The sequence below is a fragment of the Colossoma macropomum genome, unplaced genomic scaffold (genome assembly GCF_904425465.1).
Source record: "Colossoma macropomum unplaced genomic scaffold, Colossoma_macropomum, whole genome shotgun sequence".
Lineage (NCBI taxonomy): Eukaryota > Metazoa > Chordata > Actinopteri > Characiformes > Serrasalmidae > Colossoma > Colossoma macropomum.
Genome location: NW_023494790.1, coordinates 17,502,019 through 17,522,524, shown reverse-complemented (window position 1 = coordinate 17,522,524; position 20,506 = coordinate 17,502,019). Strand labels below are relative to the sequence as shown.

General features: G+C 38.2%; 1 protein-coding gene across 1 annotated transcript in view; it reads right to left on the bottom strand.

Moving 5' to 3' along the window:
* Positions 1 to 20,185, bottom strand: part of LOC118809256 (inactive ubiquitin carboxyl-terminal hydrolase 54-like) — a 131,595-nt gene extending 111,410 nt beyond the window's left edge. Inside the window, exon 1 of the mRNA XM_036572394.1 lies at positions 20,079 to 20,185. The gene's annotated coding sequence lies outside the window, so the exon portion shown is untranslated. The remainder of the gene's footprint in view (positions 1 to 20,078) is intronic.
* Between the last annotated feature and the right edge of the window lie 321 nt (positions 20,186 to 20,506).

Genomic DNA, 20,506 nt, shown 5'->3' with positions numbered 1-20,506 from the left:
GCATTGCAGATGTTTATGGTTACTTGAGTTAATATGATTTAATACTCTATGTCAAGATATACTATGATATATGGAATATGTACCATGGCATTCCTAATGCCACTCCTTCTTGTTCTTCCTGCCTGTCTGCCTCTCTCTCATGCTTTCTCAAGGCCAGATGCTGGCCACACTCCAGCAGTCAGGGTTTTAATGTGCGATTCACGTGCATAGATAATTTAATGGCTTTATTTGCTAAGACAAGCGATGTCTGAACCATTTTCACCGGTTGATCCATCAACGTCCCACTTCTAACTGCATGCCCATGGGAACAATTAACCGTTAAATATGTACAAGCTTTAGGAGAAGGAAAAAAACGGTATTCTGGGAATTCCCTGGGACAGGACAGCAGATAATGTGCACTGATACGTGACCTGTGATTAGAATGGAATCAGATGGGCTGGAAAAGCTGTTCTTCTTAGAAAGAGGCCATGTACAAGGAAATTTTGGAAGGAAGAAAATGAATGTAGACGTAATCTAGGACTCTAATATGCCTGAACCAGCTTTGGGCCAAACACAAAGACGTTAAGCTCTTGCTGAAGCTGTTCTGCAGGGAAAGCAAGCGCAGGCAAAAACAGGCTGCCTCAGAGTGTCCAGCATGAAGACTATGACTCTGTGTCCAGGAAAGCGAATGAACAGCTGTGGATGTACAGTAGCCATTATAAAACAAAATGCTGACCACCAATCATGTCCAGTGTAGAGAGAAGAGGAGTCATTTAGCCCATTACATTGCAGAGATGATTAGGTTGCTTCAGTGGGTCTGGAGCCAAGCCAAGATACTGGGGCCAAGATCCACGCTGTCCGTCGAGGACAAAGAATATACTTGCATGGATTTTAGGATCTCTGTAGATTGCTGTTTTAAACCTTTAAAGCCGAGGCCAAAATGGCTATTTCTGCCTTTTAATCTACACTTCTACTTTAATAAACTGATTTCTCAAAGCTGTGGCTGTATTTATTTACAAATGTAATTAACAATGTTTAACAAGGCTGAAAAATCATAGATTTTCATTCTGTGTCACAAAGTAGAATTTTGAAAATCCTCTCCTTAAATCACTACAAATGTTCAGACTCTATAATAATGGCAAAAGTAACGGCTGCATTCCGTCATCAGACACACCAAAAGACACATAAAGACGCTCGCAGTTCATTACTGTGGAAAACTACAAAGCACTGCTATCTTCAGCAATTCACCCTAAACATCCACACTGAGTGCTGTCTAAGGTAGGACTCTGGTTATGTAGCCTGTACCCACTGTGGTGTGCTGTCAGATGTTGTATTCAAGCTGTATTAGTTTTACCTGGCGAGGTGCTGTATTTTGAGTGATTACTGATGAGATCCATTATTTTAATCCAGTGGGAATCTGCAATGTGTTCTAAGTAACAGTTCCAGAGCGAATCACCTTCTATAATTTGCCAAACTTGGAGCTCCCTCAGTAAAAGTAGACCTCACAGTAATGTAATAACAAAACCAGGTAACAGTGTTTCCTGGGTACTATTTTGTCATATTGTGTACTGACCGTGTTTCTGGATTTTGGGACTTTTTGTCTTTCCCCTTTTTGGATTTGGTTGCCTGATCACTTCTTTGTTATATTTGGCCCTTTCTGTATTTTGTGTTGTTGGACTTCACAAGTAAAGCCTCATTTCTTGTTTCTCACTGCAAGCATCTGGCTGGTTCTGTCGAATTACACATGCAGTGTCGCATTTTTTTTGGCATCATATTTGCTATTCAGTCACAAAACATGTTATTGTTCAGAGGCGTGGTTCAGCATAACGCTGACATAGAAGTCATCGGGATGATTTTTCCATCCAGGCATTTTTAATTACACAGGGAAATTACTGTTAATGTTAGCCAGTTAAATAAGAGGTAACCATGTGTTGTGTTAAATATTCAAAAATATTTTCTGCCTTTTGATTATGGTAATGGGATGGGAATGTTAAAAAAATTTTAAGCAAAGTTGGCCACTTGGTGGTCATCATCCTCACTATAGCAATGCCACCGGGCCTTGATGCTTGCTAGCTGGCCTTTTATATACTGCCTCTGCTATTTCTTCAGTCGGTTTTCATTGTTACTCTCATGAAACAAATCAATAATAAGCCCTTACTGATCTGAACTGCATTCTGAATGAGTGCGGACACTCATTCAGAAACTATCACAGTGCATCAGTAAAGGCAGCATCGAACATCTTTTATATAGTGATAGAAAACAGCTCCAGTTTCACAGGCTGACACATTATACTATGCCTAACATAGATAAGCACCCCAGCTACACAAGCAGTACATTTTAAGGAGTTATGAACTGCTGTATATGTATGAATGTACATGTTTAGCATGATAAGGATCATGCAGAAAGCAATGAGGACCCCCTCAATTCAACACCATGTTGGACATCTAAAAAAAGTAAACACAGACACCTTTTTTTCCTGTATCATCTCCCACACAGCCAAACACACACAGCTGACATTTGATGTCCCTTCTTCTACAAGTTTTTTTGCCTCAATTACACAGAGCTGTGTGCCCAAAATGTCAGGCAGGATTAGAGAGGGAAAGGTCAGAGTGAGGATGCCGGAATGAGCACCGGTGTGTCTCTTGTGGAGCGGACCACACACGTCCTGCATGAATACAACACACACACACATACGCACAGTACACTGCACCACTCCACTCCGGCCTTCATACGTGAGTGAGTGTGTCACAGTCAGTGCATTTCCACACCCAGTCGATGCCCTTGATGTGATTTTCTCGGACAGCAGCAGAGCTCAAACAGGCGCATAGTAGCAGTCTATCATCTGTCATCCGCCATTCTACCAGGGCAGTCATAGAAAAACACAACACATAAAGATATGCAAAAAGTAATGTGCAACTAGCCCAACTACGTTTCCTGTAGTGATGATAAAACCGATTAAATAAAATGTATACATAAAGAGAGACAGTGATAGAGGGAGATAAGACAGATTACAAGTATATAATATTTAAGTGACCAATATATGATTTACTTATAATAGAAAATTTATTATTATTTTTATTATTATTATTATTATTATTATCTCAATATTTGAATTATAGTACAATAATTCAGTGCCCTATTTTTAGGTTGTAGTAGTCAGAAGTGCTGGATATTGTCATTTTATACAACTCATTCAGATGGATAGCATGGTGGATAACACTGCTGTACAACATCAGTAAGAGTCCTTGAGCATGAGTACATTACATTCTGGTGATTCTGGATTTAATGCTATACAACCCGTGTGTCAAACACAAGGCCCGTGGGCCAAGTCAGGCCCATGACACAATCCTATTTGGCCCGCAAAGTTATTTTAATTTTCTATTAATATTAACCCATTTCACCATGAACTGCACTAGAGGTCCCAACATGAATTGCAACGTAATGTGTGCTCCCACCATGCCAGGTGTCTAGTTCAAGTGAGTGGGCAGTTTTAAAAAACCTACTGTACACTGGGGACATTTAAAGAAGTTTAACAGTTCTCTGCAGCTAACAAAGTCTTTTATTTCACAACCCCATTTCCAAAAAAGTGGGGATGCTTTGCAAAATGTAAATAAAAACAAAATACATTGATGTGCAAATCATTTAAATCCTATATTTAATTGAAAATAGTACAAAGACAACACATCAATTTTATTGTTTTTTTAAAAGTATATGCCCATTTTGAATTTGATGCCAAAAATACGTTCCAAAAAGTTGGGACAGGGGCAACAGAGGGCTAGTACAGTTGTGTAATGTTAAAAAAAAAGACCTGATTCACAACAGGTCAGTAACATGACTGGGTATAAAAAAAGCATCCCAGAGAGGCTGAGTCTTTCAGAAGTAAAGATGAGGAGGGGTTCACCACTCTGTGAAAGACTGTACAATCAAATAGTGCAACAATTCAAGAATAACATTTTTCAAAAAACAATAAAATATCTCAGTTTCAACATTTGATATGTTGTCTTTGTAGCATTTTCCTTTAGAAAAATGGTTTACATGATATGCATATCATTGCATTCTATTTTTATTTACATTCTGCACAGCGTCCCAACTTTTTTGGAAACAGGGTGGTCTATGAAACAATGTGTTTTTATTTAAAATTGTTTTTTGAATCGTTCAAGGATTCAGTGACAGTTTTTTGCCGTTGTAGTTTTGGTATAATTTGAACAAACAATGGTCAGTTGGGGTCATGGCAAAATGTTAAGTAAAAATAAAATAAAAACACAGCTGGCCCACGTATTTGTTCCGATTTTTTAATGTGGCCCTTTTAGTGGTGGAATTTTATGCCCCTGCTATGCAATGTAATTATTAGCATTAAATAACCAAAATGTCATGACTGATTTAGTTATTTCATGACTATGTCACAGTAAATCAATAAACCAATTTTAGAATTTTCACTTGCCTTGCTAAATGAGTGAGCTTTATTTACAATAGAGCAAAACAAAGGAGAGAAAGCAATGAACAGCTGCATAAGGAAAATGAGATAAGAGTCCGTAAACAAGCTAGGGTCGAAAGCCAGAGAAGCAAACACCAAAACCATCAAAGTACAAAGGAAAATCCAATAAGAGGAAAACAAAGGCCAAAAAGGGTCAAAAACAAAAAGAACGCTCAGTGTGAAAAAACAGAGCAATTGGCAATACTTTGCAATGAGAGACTAAACTGAACTAGATGTATTATGGAAGTTGGAGTTCACAGGTGTGTGGGAGGCTTCAGGGGAACCGGACTGTGTGACAATGAATTATAGTGTTAATTTGTTTTGAAATGCAAAAAATGTAAATGAGTGGTTATGGGTATAATTAACAAGGTGATAATTATCAGTTATTGTTATTGGGCCAGAAATATGTCTAGAGAGGGAAAAGAGAAAGGCAGTGAGGGGGAAGAGAGACAGACAGAGACAGAATCAGAGAAAATGTAAGCACTGGATAGTGTCAGTGATAAGAACATCACAGCCAGTGTTACTCGACTGGCATGTTTCCAACAGCTTAACGTGAAACATTTTCATCACAGCATAAACCCTGGCACCCTGCAGAGATGCGCATCTCTTTAAACCTCTAAAGAACAGCTTTATCTCATGTAGTCCTGTGCTGATAAATAAAGCTGAAGAAAATGTAACACATAACATCAAGAGAAACACACTCACATGCACATACACCCACAGACAGACAGACAGCGGAGACAATGTGTAATATTTCCACTTGCTGCTAGATTTCTTTGAGGGCCTTAAATAGGCACACCGGAGAATTGTCCAACCCCAAACCTCAGACAGAGCAAGACAAAATAACAAGCCTTGATCCTTTAATGCAACATAGTACACAATCTGCTGGGAGTTCACATGTAGGCTAGGAGAGTGAAAGTGGGCTATTCTTGTGTGAGCAGTTTGGCAGCATCGTATTGTAGATCACATGTATTGTGCTTTTAAACATACCCAGTAAATGGCAAATCCTGGTAAGACATATTATTATTAATATCATCATCATCATCATTATTATCATTCTTATTAATAATAATAATAATAATAACAATAATAATAATAATAGTAATAACAACCTGTATTTATATAGCATTTTCACACAATGAAAAGGTAGAAGATTTAAAAAAATACAGGTTTACAGATAAAAAACAGTAATGGGGAAAATGGGGAAGAAACCAAATACAATAATAAACAAAACTACATTCAAATTGGAAGATTATAAAATAAAAGAGATGACTTCAAATCAAGTTAAGAAGATTTTAGCTGCTTTGGAGAAGTGCCTGCAGTTGTGAACTGTTAAAATGAGGTAGTGAGTTCTGATGCATGAAAACAAAAAGCTTCCACCTCACTGTTTCTGTATTTCAGTGTGCTGTATATGGAAGCACAGACTTGGGATCATGTAATGGATTATATATAAACAGATAGTCCTCTAAGTATGCAGGTGCTAAACCATTAAGAGAGAACTTTAAAACCTACTCTCAGCAGCACAGGTTTCCAACGTACTTTTTTCAACACATGCTTTTTGAGTGGAAAAAAAATCTTTCTTGCTGCTTTATTTTGTTTCTTTTGTAAAGAATTTTTTCAGTAAACCGAGACAAGAGAGTATTACAATAATCTATGTACTGCAGCATGCTTAGACCAAAAAGTCCTGACTTTGTTTTTTTTTTTTTAAAGACAAGCAAACTGTGAGGTGTTTTTGCAAAGATCACATAGATATTTCTTTCTGATATTTATTGCCTATAATTAATATCTCTGTTTGGTCCTGGTTCAGTTATAAAACATTCTGTTCCATCTAATTATAACAACTATGAAATGTAATTCCATGCTTTTGGTATCTTTACAAAGTGGTAATATATACAAATGAGAAATGTAGTCGCCCTAAAACAGATCCCTGTGGAACTCCACAAGTTAGTTAATTTCTATTGAAATGCCTATTTAAATGCCAATGTTGTGAAACTTCTTTCTATAATATTTTATTACAATGTTTAAACATTATAATTCAGTTGCATAATTTTACATCATTATAGAACTAACACTAAGAGCCAAGTTTGTGAGAATTATGATTGATGAAAGAAAGTGTCATACTTCATTGAGATCAGTGAAAGCACATATGCACAAGAATACATGCATACTTTGCATCAGCTCTGCCTCAGGAACTTTACTATTCTGACCAGTTTGGTATCTACACTAGATTTTGCTTGCAAATTTGCCTGTTTAAATATGATTTTATTATCAGATGTCAGAAATTCATTCATCTGAGTTCAACTGAGATATTTTTCTCAGAAACACAGAATAAACATGGGTCTATCATTACTTAATTATAATTTATAATTAGATATAACAAGATCTAGGTTTTCTAGGTTTATATTTTCACTCTAGCAAACTGTAAAGCATTTGGAAAACAGAGGGATGGAGCAGAGGGAGATGGACAACAGCTAAAACATACTCTAAAAATAAAATTTCTTGCTGAGAGGTGCAATACAGGCTGGCCATATTAAAAACTACATAACTTTCCACCAAAACTGTCAGCACCTTATGGCAGACCATTAAAAAAATGAATTTACTTGAGTAATTCATTTATTATTTTTCTCAACAGTTTCTCTCTCTCTCTCTCTCTCTCTCTCTTTCTCTCTCTCTCTTTTTCTCTCTCTCTCTCTCTCTCTCTCTCTCTTTCTCTCTTTCTCGTCTCATCCTTTTCCCTCACAGTCCCTCATTCCTCTCTGCTCCATCCCACTAGCGGTTCTCATCCCTCTGCATGTCTACACCATCCCTCTCTCCAATAACTCCACTGCACCTGCCAAGTTCATCTCCTCTTCCTGTCCGGCACGCTGCCATTACCCCATGCACACCTTTCCCTGTGTACCAGAGCCAGCCGCCTGCACTCGCACGTCTTAGACTTCTTTAGCCTCTTTTCTCACTGGCTGCCTGGCATTCGGTGGGTAGAAACCGTATAAGAAACAGCTGTTACTTCACGGCACAAAATTTCAGATTTTGTGATCTATTTTGAAATAAATTACTAGAAATTACTAAAACATAGATTTGCCATTTTAAATAAGTTGCAAGCTGGTTTTAGCTTAGTGTGAACTTTTCCAGGGGAGGTTAATATGCACACAGGGATGGTAAGCCTATCTGAAGATGTCTGTTTGTTCAGCTGGTTTGATTTGGCTGCAGTATTAGCTTTCTCTTCCACCACACCTCACACAATCATGACCCCACACTGCCTATTACCACAGCTGAATGCTGCAGTCTATTCTCAACTACAGTAGGAGTGAAAACTTTCAATAAGGACAAAAATACAATCTGGACTTTCATGGCGGTAAATCATCTTTTTTTAAGTCTTAAAGGCTAGTATATGCATCTGTCATTACAGTGAAACAGGACAAATCTTGTGGTCTTGGTCGACTACGACTATTGCAATTTATTAATTTATTCATTCACTCATGCAGTCATTCATTCACTCATTTATTTAAGAGACACCACTTTTTCTTTTCTGATACTAAAACTGATATTGAAACCTTGAATACTGGCTTTAAATACTTTTATAATACAATCATTATAGGCTTTATACAGTCTTTACAATCTTTATAATCTTATAATCCTTAAATACTACTAAGTTTCAAATAAGCCATTTTTAAAGTCTCACTTCACTTAAGGGATTCATATCCTACGTTTTCTTGTAATTTTAAGTTTGTTGTTTATGTTCCAAAAACAGCCATAATTTATTTTCATAAGATCATTTTCCAACCTTTCGTTATCACTTCAAACTGAATTAAACAGTCTGTTTTTGTCACTGTTTTATTTCAATGTTTATATACTTTATCAAACTTTTTTATTTAAAAAAGTGAGAAAAACAGTTTTCTTTAATAAGTGCCCTTTACAAAGAGCATCTAAAATTAGTCTATCATGCTCAAACTACTCAAACACTTTACTACCCCACAGGAAGAAATACACAACTAACAACATCACATCACACAATGTGGGTGTGCGCTATTTTAGACTAGACTTGTTACAGGACTGGATCGGATTCAGAATCTCTTTTTCTGTCTGATATCTGATCTGGCATTTTCTGATACCCATCAATACCATCTCTGGTTATATTATATATAATTATAATTAATATAACGTTTTTATAAACCTGTAGATATTTCTGCAAATAGAAGATTGAACCACGTAGCTTGTGAGTCTCACTTTGAATACCATTTTATTTACTGACTGTATTGTTGTGGTGCATCAGCTGAATAATGTACTAGATACTAAAAACCAGTTTTAAGTGCTATGGTTTTCCTATAGCATGTTATTTATTTATTACCCTTTAGTTGGGTGTGATCAGTCAACTTGTAGCCAAAAATCTGGCCTTTTGGTCGACTATGAAATTCCTTAGTTGAGGAACAGCCCTATACAAGAAAGGGAGACCAACTTTAATCATTGTGACATATGTTCATTTTTATTTCACATCAGTAATGTTGAGGATGACGCCCTGCGCAATCAATATCAAAGAAAATATGACTCATTGGAAAAATCTGTTTGGTTTTCTGTGACATTTTGAAAAGCAGAATGCTTTTGCCATAATTTGTCTTTCTCTCTCCACACTCTGCCTGTCAGGCTGTTCATTTCCACATAATATTACACAGATTGACTTTTTTAAATGATCCAATCAATGCTTTCTATTTCTGTGAGTTCACATTCTACATGACATCAATACCCCATGTGCAGGACGTGAAAAATTCATTAACGTGCGAATGCTGCCTCTGTCTCCTATTGCTCATCTCTTCTCGCAGTTGTCTCTTTGCAAGGCACTGTGAAGTGAACCAGAAACAACTTCACATGAGAAAACTATGACACAAGCAGGGACCCTTGCAGGAATCAGAGGCCCACCATGCAGCCTGCATGGCTGAGGGAGAAAGTCACGTGCTAATAAGACGCTCGCTGCAGCAGAAAAGCTTGCCGGCTGAACGCCTGACTGCAGCAGCGCTCTGATCCTGCTTAATGACTGCATAAGAACGAAATTAAGACGAACGCTTCCATGCACAAGCCCATCTTGGAGACACGCACTTGGGGGGCTCAGCAGGGAACACGTGATCCTTCAGTCTGGACTGAGTTACAAAGCAGTTAGACTGGCACTCTCCTTTTCTTCTGATTTACTGTATATCTCAGAATGTTAGGTTTCACTTATTAAGACTTATTCATATGGGGATTATCCTAAATTAAAGTAAAAATTAAATTCCATCTATTTTTCTGAATTTCTACATAATTCAGTTGTTGAGATGTAGAAGTAATTCAAAGTGGACTGACCTTAAATGGTTAATTGTAGATGTCTACAACACAAATATAGCCATTTCATTTCCTATCCAATCTGAAAAAATAAAGTTTCTTTGGGTACTATTTTGCCTTATAACACCCTGTATATACCTCTCCGCCATGAATGGATTTTTAAAATTATTTTTTAGGTCAACGATTTATCGCAAAACTACCATAAAACAAAATGACAGAGCTTTCATACACGTTAAACTCTTCAGACATCTGGTTCCCAACACCATCACTGTGAATAATTCTAATAATTCTTACTCAGAAAATTTCTCAAGAATGGAGCATTTCACACCAAACCACTCTGAATGAGTTTGTTTATATCTTACCCATTTAATAATGCCAAACATTTGAAAAATGGGTAGAATTTCCCTTTACAGTGACAACTCAGCAAAACACATATCCCAACTGTGGCTGATCAGCCAAGACATGTTAAGTGTATGAAGTTTGGAACTACACAACTAACGTAGCTAACAAATAAAAGCAGTGCAGAGCCCCCTCCTCAGGACCCCTATTGGTATTGGCAAATAAATGTTTACTTTTTTTAAACTGGCAGATATGTACATGTAAAATATCAGATATATATATTGAAGCTCGTGGAATATAAAACATATCTTCATAAAGAGCTAACTCTAGCCCATCTGAGTCAAGGCACTGCCGCATGAGAGGACAACTGTGAAAATGAGGATTGATGCTGCATTTTCATTATTGTGAAGACAAACAGTCGAGCATTCGTGTACTGAATATTCTCAACACAGATGTCAGTATGTAACTTCATTATATGCATGATATACAAGAAAAAAGGCTGAACATGCTGCATTTCAACAACCTGATTGCCTTTCACCCAGCAAAATTTGCTTCTCATTTATAGTCATATGCAAACGTTGAACACTTGTGGTCAAATAACATTTTTTATTGCTTTTCTAAGTGAAAATAAATACACAACATCTACAGGGAACAAACTTACATACATTTTTTTCCACAAATTGTAGTGCACAATTTCTGTTTATTTACAGAGTTTAAAGTTGCACTATGTAAGATTCTTTTGCTCAAATTGGAATAAGTGCATTATTGATTCCAGAGAAAAAAAAACATGCTAAAATATGGTGTCCATGTGCTGCTGCGAGCCACCCTGCAAGGCCTGAAATAGTACCTTAATGAGTAATTTGAAGAGTAGATTTTTTTTTCATCAGATTCATCCTCTCAGGGAAGAAGTCTGAAGCACAACTGACATTACAAAATTTTTGTCTGCATGCTGCATGCAATTACACATTTTCACCACAGAGGTGAAATCTAAATTCCGAAATCTTACATAGTGAAGCTTTAACATATTGGATGAAAATAAAACAAGAATATAAAATGTAGCATAACTTTTGCACAGTATTCTCATTTTCACTTACAAAATCAACAATACGTGTAACAGGCCAATCTACTACAAATCTATGCTGGTCCACAGCCCAAACTGCAGTCATTGAACATATTTTGGTTGATTAACTACAATCGAAGGGGGAAGCTGTGTGAATTTTGCCAAACAATCGTTTTAACAGCCTGGTGGAATCTCTCCTACGTTGTCGCCCTTAAAAGTGCCCTTGTGGTTGGAGATCTTTACAGATGAGCGAGGTTGCTTTTCCGTTCACACATTAATCAATCTGGAGCCTTGCAGGTTCTTTAAAGCTCGGGAGCAAAGCTCTGCAGCGAGCTAATTTAGTGCCAAGAACTGGCACTGGCAGCCATTTTAACCCGCCCTCACCTGGAGCGCCTCCATCTCCGTCTGTTGCATGGAGCTAATGTGGATCTCCACAGGCAGCCTTCCACCGCTCCGCTCAGCAAACGAGGAGTCTGGAGTGGCGAGGTCACATGCTCATCGAGGTGACACGGGTTACCATATCAACGGTGTGACAGTCGGAGAGTCATTAGAGTGCAATCTCAGCAAACTGCTGCCGCAACTCCAGCAGGGTGACAAACTCAAACAGCAGCCCTCTGATAATATCACTGCAGCTCTGTAGCAGCAGGTGCTCGCTGTATTTTCTGGAAAAATATACAGGGTTGAAAAAAAAAAAACAAAAAGCAAAAAGACCCCTCAACTGTGGTTGGAAGCCCCGAGGCCTATGGTTGACACCCAAACCGCAGATTGTCACCTCCCTCTCTGTCAGCTTCCTGTGGTGAGCCACAAACCCACTCTGCAAACTGCCAGGACATGCCAGGATGCCAGTTGCCGCTGGTGTAAAAATATGATCCACTGTGGGCTCAGATACAGGAGATAGATGATGCAAGCTTTGAGGCTGGCTCTGACTGAGGAGAGAACAGATTTTACACAGCAGAACCCTGAGTACTGTTCTTGTTCTTTCTCTCGTTCTCTCTCTCTCACTCTCTCTCTCTCTTTCTCTCACTCTCGCTCTCTCTCACTCGCTTCTTTCTCCTTTATTGCCTTTGCCCATTCTTAGTCTGTTCCCTTACCACTCTCTCTCTTTTTATCCCTCAGCTTCTCCTTCAAACTCAAATATGAGACACAGTGTAGTTACCTTGCATCTGGGTTATGTGTAGCTCCAAATAGACACAGCCGACAAAGAGGAGGACCCAAAGTTCACTCTCCTGGCTGTTCCTCAGCCCTCTGCACAGCCAGCTTGTCAAGACAAACTAGCTGAAGTCTTCCTGAAGCTGGTATTGCGCCTGCCCAGCACGACATAAGAACTTTCCCCATGGACATCCAGTCAAAATGACAAACATTGTGTAAGCTTTGGATGTTTTATTTTCATTCCATTGCTTTTCACATCTATGAAATCTTGTGTTTTACTTTCTTGATAGTACCACTGACCAGGGCTGTCACAAGTACATCAACTTGATTCATTGTAAAATGCTTTTACATTTAAATTTACTTCACACTTTAATTGCATAGTAGGAAATTTGTAGGATGACAATGCACACTGTAAAGGGCCCATATTATTACTTTTTCAAAGAAAAGAGATTGACGTAGTATGTAAACACTGTTTCAAAGCACGGCATACCGCTCCCCACTCCACACAATCAATATAGGGAAACTAAGTCACAAAAACAGCCCATTTTGTTATTAACTGTTTTTGTGATTTCACAAAAACAAATATATCCACTTATTCAACTTTGAGCAATTTACTCCATCCACTCATGTTGACAACAACAGTGTTTCAGCCTGGACTGCTTTTTGAATGAGGCCCAATACAGGGCAGAACAGAAGTCACTTACATATATCAGTCTTAAAAGCACAGTAACACAAACAGCCTGTTTAATTCTAAGGGCTAAAGACAGGATGGAAAATGATCATCCAAAAACAATTGATGACTGTTTTTGGTATATAAACCCACACATTGTCATAAAAAAACAGAAATATGTAGGCCCATTTATTTATTTGTTTGTTTGTTTGTTTGATTCTTTTTGTTATGTAACCTTTTTAAAGGCTTCCCAGTTTAACTTTTACCAATATAGCTTGTTATTTTTTAGGTAAATCCATGTTCAGTGTTTGGCCTTTTAAAACATGGATAAATCCATAAATTATCACAACTGTCAGCAGATTACCCAATTACTACTATAATCGATAATGACGGCTCTAATCTACTCTAATGACCAAGTGCTACAAATAGTGACAGCAAATCCCAGTGGGTCTTGTAATAATTTATAATGTCTACAAGTTAACCAAGTGGAAAACTTGGTTAAACTTGGACAAGACAGGATGAGTCAGTTACTTACGGTCGCCAGGATCTGCCATTATCAATATACTGAAAGGCATCTGGAAAAACATTGTAAGCATCTTTCTAATTTTCTCCTTTGTACGAATGATTGTGTCCTCAAGTTTCCTCCTTACGCAATAAGAAACTGTGGCTGCACTTTGCCTAATATAACAACTGTGGGTGTAATGCGGTATCAAAAAAAGACAGTTTGAAAAGGTGGATCCAAATTTAAAACTAATACGCTCCTCAGTCTCTTCCGAGGGTCTCTCTTTTACTGCCATCCGTGGAAACCACTGCCAGTGATCAAACCCAGGCATGAGGCTGCATCTTATCAGAGTTAAGCTGGGGGGGGTTACACTATCCCCATATACATATGATGACTAGGCTTTTCTCACATAAAAATTATAGAGTTTTTTTTATTATTTTGGGGGTTAATTTTGTTTAAGGGCAAAGTAGGCAAGTTCTAGACTTCAGACTATTCAGTGTGGCATATAATTAGAGCTCTGTAGAAATGAGATAATTTTGTCTTAAATAAATATCAAGTCAAATACTGACCTCAGAATCAATAATCGCATTGGACTGGAAAATACGTGCATTAAAGCTTTAACATTTTGTTTAACAGTGTATCGAAATTTAAAACAGCATCACCAATACGCCCTTAACTGAGCATCTCTCATTTACTGTCTTTAGTGTTAACCACTGTCAATGATCAAAACTAGGCATCTAGGTGCATCCTATCAGAATAAAGTGGGTGGGGAGGGCTGGGCTAATGCTATGGACACACCTATGACTGGGCTTTTTTCTGATCTTAAGGGGTTTATTCCAAAAGGTTTATTTTCTGCTGGAAAACTTTTATTTATTTGAGCCAAACACATCTGTAGTATACAGGACTGCAAAAATGAATATTTTGGTTATTCTTGTGAACTAATCAATTAATAATCGATCAGCAGCTTAGGTGTGGCCTGTAACAATAATAAAACATTTATCAATGTTCTAACAAAATGAGGTCCTGATCATCAAGAGTTAAATTACTACCATATTATATTTTTTTTATTTTATTTTATTTGAGCTACAGTAAGTAAGAAAGCAATACCTAAAAATAAGCGATATACTAATAAATACATATATTAACATTATAGCACTTGGTTTAACATTTTAATGTGCTAGTTCAACAGAAGAGTTCTGTGTAAACAGGATTCCAGGATGAGCAAGTTTTTTTATATGAAAATTATGTTTACAAAATTAGTTGTATTTTAAGCTAATTAATCAATAGCTAGCTAGCTAATGTATGCAACACTACAACAGGACAAGCTGCTGTGCTTGTAATATTTTTAAATAGCTCGCAAATTATTTCTGATTAACACAAACTATGACTATGAATATTCCAGTGACTAACATTAGTACTGTAACAACTAAAGGTAACGTTAGCTCATTATGATAAACAACGTACAGTGCGTCATCAGTGAGTAACATTAGATCAGCTTGTAAGAACACCAGCATAGATGGAAAGCAACCATTTACTGACCAGACACCAGTGGTCAACAGTAACACTAAGCTTCTGTGGAAAGCGGAAGTCAGACTTGCATATGTTGTTTGTGAAAATGCTCCCAAACTTTCAGCCGTGATTGTTCTTTTTCTTTTGCTATCTGCTCACAGAGGTACGGCACTATAAGTGAATTGCTGCCCTCTTCAAGTGAAGTCTTTAACTCACTCTAGGATGGACGTCACTTGAAAATGTAAATTAACAATGGAAATATTTTGTTGACAATTTTTATTGTCGTAATTATTGCTGGTGTTGAATAATTGTTTCAGCCCTAGTAGTATATTAATATAGCAGTGTATTTATATTTACTTATAAGTATTTTTAGATTTATATACTGCTGTAGAATTAGAAATCAAATCAATTTGATTCTGGCATCAGAATCAAAAACTGCATCAAACCTGAAAACCTGAGTATCATTACACCCTTATTCAGCATCAAATATGTATTGTATCATTGTGCAAAAACACAATACATATGAATTTTGTGTATCATTACACCCCTAAAAATGACCAGTGTATCTATATAAACACAGCTGTGAATATGTTAATGAATCTACATCAACACAAATTCCACAGGAACATATTTTTTTGTTTGTATCCACAAAGCAGACATAAAAAGTCACTATAAAGTCAAGGGCAAATAGGAGAACAAGACGTAGCAGACTGGTGAGGTTACAGCTGCAGATCAAGATGTCATGTCATGTTGTGATAGATCTTCCTCTCCCTGACTCTCCCTCCATTTCCTGCCTTAGCCAGCTTTATGTGTTTTTTTTTTTCTTTTGTGTCACATTAAATAAAGGCACACATTTGACGTGTATGTCACTCTTCCTTTGTTACTATTCCTGTACAAAGAGTAAAAAGGAGTTGTCATGCATTCTTATGCTGTGTCTTAAAGTCAGAAATGTCCCTTCAAATGACATGACCTTTTATAGAGTTCACTGCAAGAATGTCTTTTTGTCTGGTTACCAATACAATTCACCAACCATTCTTAACAATACATTTCTTCTTAAAACCCACATACGTAGTACTCTTAGATAAGAACAGAATCTACACACACTCAAGAGCACAAAGGTGCGAACAATTCCGCAAATTAAGAACACATCACAAATCTGACACCTTTTCTTAAGACCTTGCTTAAGAACAAATTTAAGAAAAAACTTAGGAAGGTCTTGGGGAATGTTGTCTACTGTTCAAAAGTTAACCCTTCAAGCACGCTCTACCTTTTTAAGACTTCATGCCAGAAATGATTCAGTACACTATACTGGTTAACTGGCCCTTTTGAGATAAATTTTATGGCTAAACAAACTCCCTCCATGTCCACAAGGAGACAGCAGATCAAATCTCAACAAATGTTACATAATATTACATACATGCTTAGAAAAACAAAAAATTAAAAAAAATTTTAAAAAAAAATTAAAAAATTATTAAAAAGCACACCTGACTCCAATTACAGACATGTCAAAGAGCTTAGATTACCAAAACTCAGAGAGGATGATCTTCAATACATATTCATATGGTTCAGCTTCAGCAGCTCTCAAATGCATTACCTTAAGAGATTTTGGTAGGAAAAGTGTAAAGTTTTACACAACTAAAAAGCCACACTCTTTGCAAAGAAAAAGGTACAAAGTGGCTTAAGTTTAAAAAGTCGCTTATATGAAAAGGCAGCAGACGCATTACAACATTAATGTGTGGCAAGCTTTGAACTCAGGGACTGAGCCCTGTAGTGGCCAAACTTTATAAATCTTAAAACCGGGGACACTCAGAAAAGCAGTTTAATTCTTCCTTGTCTTATTGCTTTCACAAAATGTACTCATGCATGAGTACATTTTTCTTGTATTTCATTTTCCCCTGAGGTGTCCTTACAATGTTTATGTAGTTTAATGGACTAAAAACTGTCATAATTTATTTTTACATGACCATTTTCCAACCTCTCTCTGTGCCATAGAATTACACAGGCTTTTAATTCTGTAAATTTAAGACAGTTATATCTAAATAAAGTCTGTTCTGATTTTTCACCCTGTATCTTGCCTCATTCAAAAAGCAGTCCGGGCTGAAACACACCTTATAACTTAAGCATGAATGGGCAGGGCTAAACTGCTGTAGGCTGAATAGATGGATATACATAAATGTGTTAGTTTTCATGACATCAGACAAACATTGAATCAAAAACTGGCCATTTTTCACAGCAGGTCGTATCTCTGCATTTCTAATGTGGTCAGCCTTGTGAAATTTACAGCTTATTTTGGTGCTGGAAGAAAGTGCTGGAAGAAAGTAACCATGTCCAAAACGCATACTTCTGGAGGCACATGCACCACTGAGCAAATTCCTTTGAAATGAATAGGCACTAATGCTAATCACTTTTTATTACCTCTGTATTTCCAACTGCAGTCCTGGAGGGTCACGGACCAGCACAGTTTGGTGCTTTCTCTTCTCAAACACATCTACTAATCCTAGTAATTAACTGATTAGTTGAATCAGGTGTGATTAATTCAAGAAATCACCAAACTCTGCCGGCTTTCCAGGACGAAAAGCCGACCACCTCTGGCCTAAGACACGTGACCACTTCTCTCCTCAATCACAGCAAACACTACTGAGTAATTCCACTCAGCCTCTAGAAGATATATAATCACACAAGCTGATAAAAATCCAATCTTCCTCTTTTCCCCCTCAGCTGTAAACACTTTGAGTGATGGGCCAGGAGAGGGAGCTTAAAACAGCTCTACAATAATGTTGGGTAAGAACTCTGACCTGCACCATAAGACCAATTCAACCAGCTCTCAGAGAGCTCCTCATTTCATTTTGCTCATGCCTCTAACAGCACCACTGACGGCTCGTTGGAACGACGAGCAATGCTTTGCTGATGACCTTCCCGCGGCCCACTGCCGATTTCAAAAAAAGCACACAGGGCTTTTAACGGGCCTCAACAGCTTTTGTCAGGGATGGAACAGCCATCAGCCAAGTCCAATGTGGGTCACAAACAAACAAACAGCCACAATAAACACAGCGCTTCTGCTAATGAGGCCACAGACTAGCAAAGACAGTGATGAAACGGCCATCAGAATGCTTATTGGTTAATTCAAGTACATTAATTCAACAATTAAAATAAACACTGTCACAGGGAGAGCCTGATCTGTAAGGCTTTTCTCCTCAGTCAAGAACAATTATACACTTACAAACTTTCTGCTGCATCTCAAACATAGGGAGCCATAACAAATGACCCTGAACTGCACCATGACCAACGCAGTTATTTTAAAGTTTATGTGATTTTATCAACTTAATGTACAGTGGGGTCAATAATTCTGAGAGCACATTATAAACATGGGATTTTTTTTCATTTAAACCTAGAAATAAACAACAAGAAGATTTAAAAACAAAGAAAAGGTGTGATGAAATAAAATGAAGAAGAAATATTTGGCACTATTTTAGCTCATGCTCCAAATGTAAGCAAGTATGTGACACTGACCATGTTACCTTTGATATAAAAAAGTCAGATTTTACTTTTTCCATCTTAACCCAACTGCTGAAGCTCATGTTCACACGACTCTCAGGTGGATGTGATCTACTCATCAGAGGCTTTTGCACAAACTTGTGAAGTTCATGCCAACTCAAGTGCCATTAAGGCAAAAGGTATACATACCAATGCTAAAAAATTCAGAAATTCATGTAAATATTTCAAAGTTCAAAGTTTTTCATTTCAACTGCTTTGCTGATAACATAATTTGTCATGGACAAATTTGTTTTAAATTAAAATTAGAAAAGAATGCAAAATAGAAGCAGTTTTACTAGTGGTCTCAGACTTTTGGACCCCACTGTATATACATCACTCCACAAATTTCATTAAATTTTCTTTTCTCCACTGATTTGTGGTTCAAAGATGAAAGTAATCCATTTTTCACTCAAGCAGAGTGTCAAAACAATCACCAATATTTGCCTTTCATACCAAAATCATATTGTATCATGGCAATGTCTAATGACAACACCCCTGAACTGAACACTAGAGTTTTATGTAAAGCGTTAAACATGCACTGGGTGCATTCAGGTATTCCGGGTCACCAGGAAACAGGAGAACTCTTTCAATTTCTGCTGATGCCGACTGGCCTATTCTTTTTCACATAAACAAAGTAAAATACATTCACATGTATTAATATGGCTAATTAAAATACTGAATTACTTTTTGTTAGATGCTGATTAAAACAATGCCTTCATCTTTCATGTCCTATGACATGTTATCATATAACACTTTGTCTCATATGACCTGCTGTCCCCTAATACCTGAATCCAAACTTTTTCCAAAGGGTCCAAAAGCAGGAAAAAATAATGGATTCAAACTATTGCTTATCATCCATACCTTGTTACACAGATCCAGTATGAGGAACATTTGTCCACTAGCAAGAACAATGAAACTCCAGACAGAGAGAGGGCAGGGGAACTTTATTAGTGGAGCTGCGGTTGGCTGGACCATGTGCTTGCCTGATGCTGCACACATGACGGCGTGAGGCAAAAGATACGAGAGCAGCGCACTAACGCTGCATTAAAGTCCAGCTGAACGCAGCAGACCCTCCAGGAGCGGATAGTTTGGGATCCCATCAACAAGTACGACGCAAGTGAGTCGACGCAGGCTGTTGCGAAACGGGTGGGAATTTCATAACGCAGGAAAAAACTAAGTGAGGGGCTGCGTAACGGCAGGATGGGTCACAGGAACCTACAGGAACTGTCTGACGGGGTTTGTTATTGCGCGGCTCGTGCTGTCCGGGCGCTTGGGATGAGGGATGCTGAGCGTGACGATGCATTTGTCCACCGCCGAGGAGACGAGAGGAGAGAAGAGAGGAGGAGAGGAGAGAAGAGGCCCCGCGCCACGCACACAAAGCACCGGATCCGGGAACAAACCGAGATTTAAAACGCCTCACGAACACGCAGCACACCAGAACATCTGGAGCGCTGGACGGAATGGAAGTTCCACTCTCAGCCTCGCTGTCTCTGCCTCTGCTGCGCTCCACGCCTTTTTACCGCCGTACTGAAGTTCTAGGAAAGCGCACACTCACCTTTGCGTCTTGCTCCAGATGCGCTCCCTCCGGCCAGATGCGCTCCCGTGCCGCTAGCCGAGCGGAACCCGGGCGAAACCTGCGCCGCACATTCCGAAACATCCAACAGCGGCAGCAGCACTAGCGCCATCCAACGGCTGCGCGCCGAGCTCTCGCGAGAACGCGCGTGTTTTTTTTTTCAGCCTCTGCCAGTCTGACATCACAGCCTGAGCTCGGTGCTGCCATCTAGCGCAATTGCGCGCAAATCCATTACGTAATCACTCCTTATTTTTCCTGAATGTAGCTTTGTGGTGAGGATTAAAAGACTGCGTGCTACGTTCTAGTGGACCGAAAGTGAATGTAGTGTGTAATGTGGTTAGAGGGTGAAAGGTGACCCCCAAAAGTCCTATTACTCAGCTTGACCAGTGACCTCCGCAGTCAGTGTCATG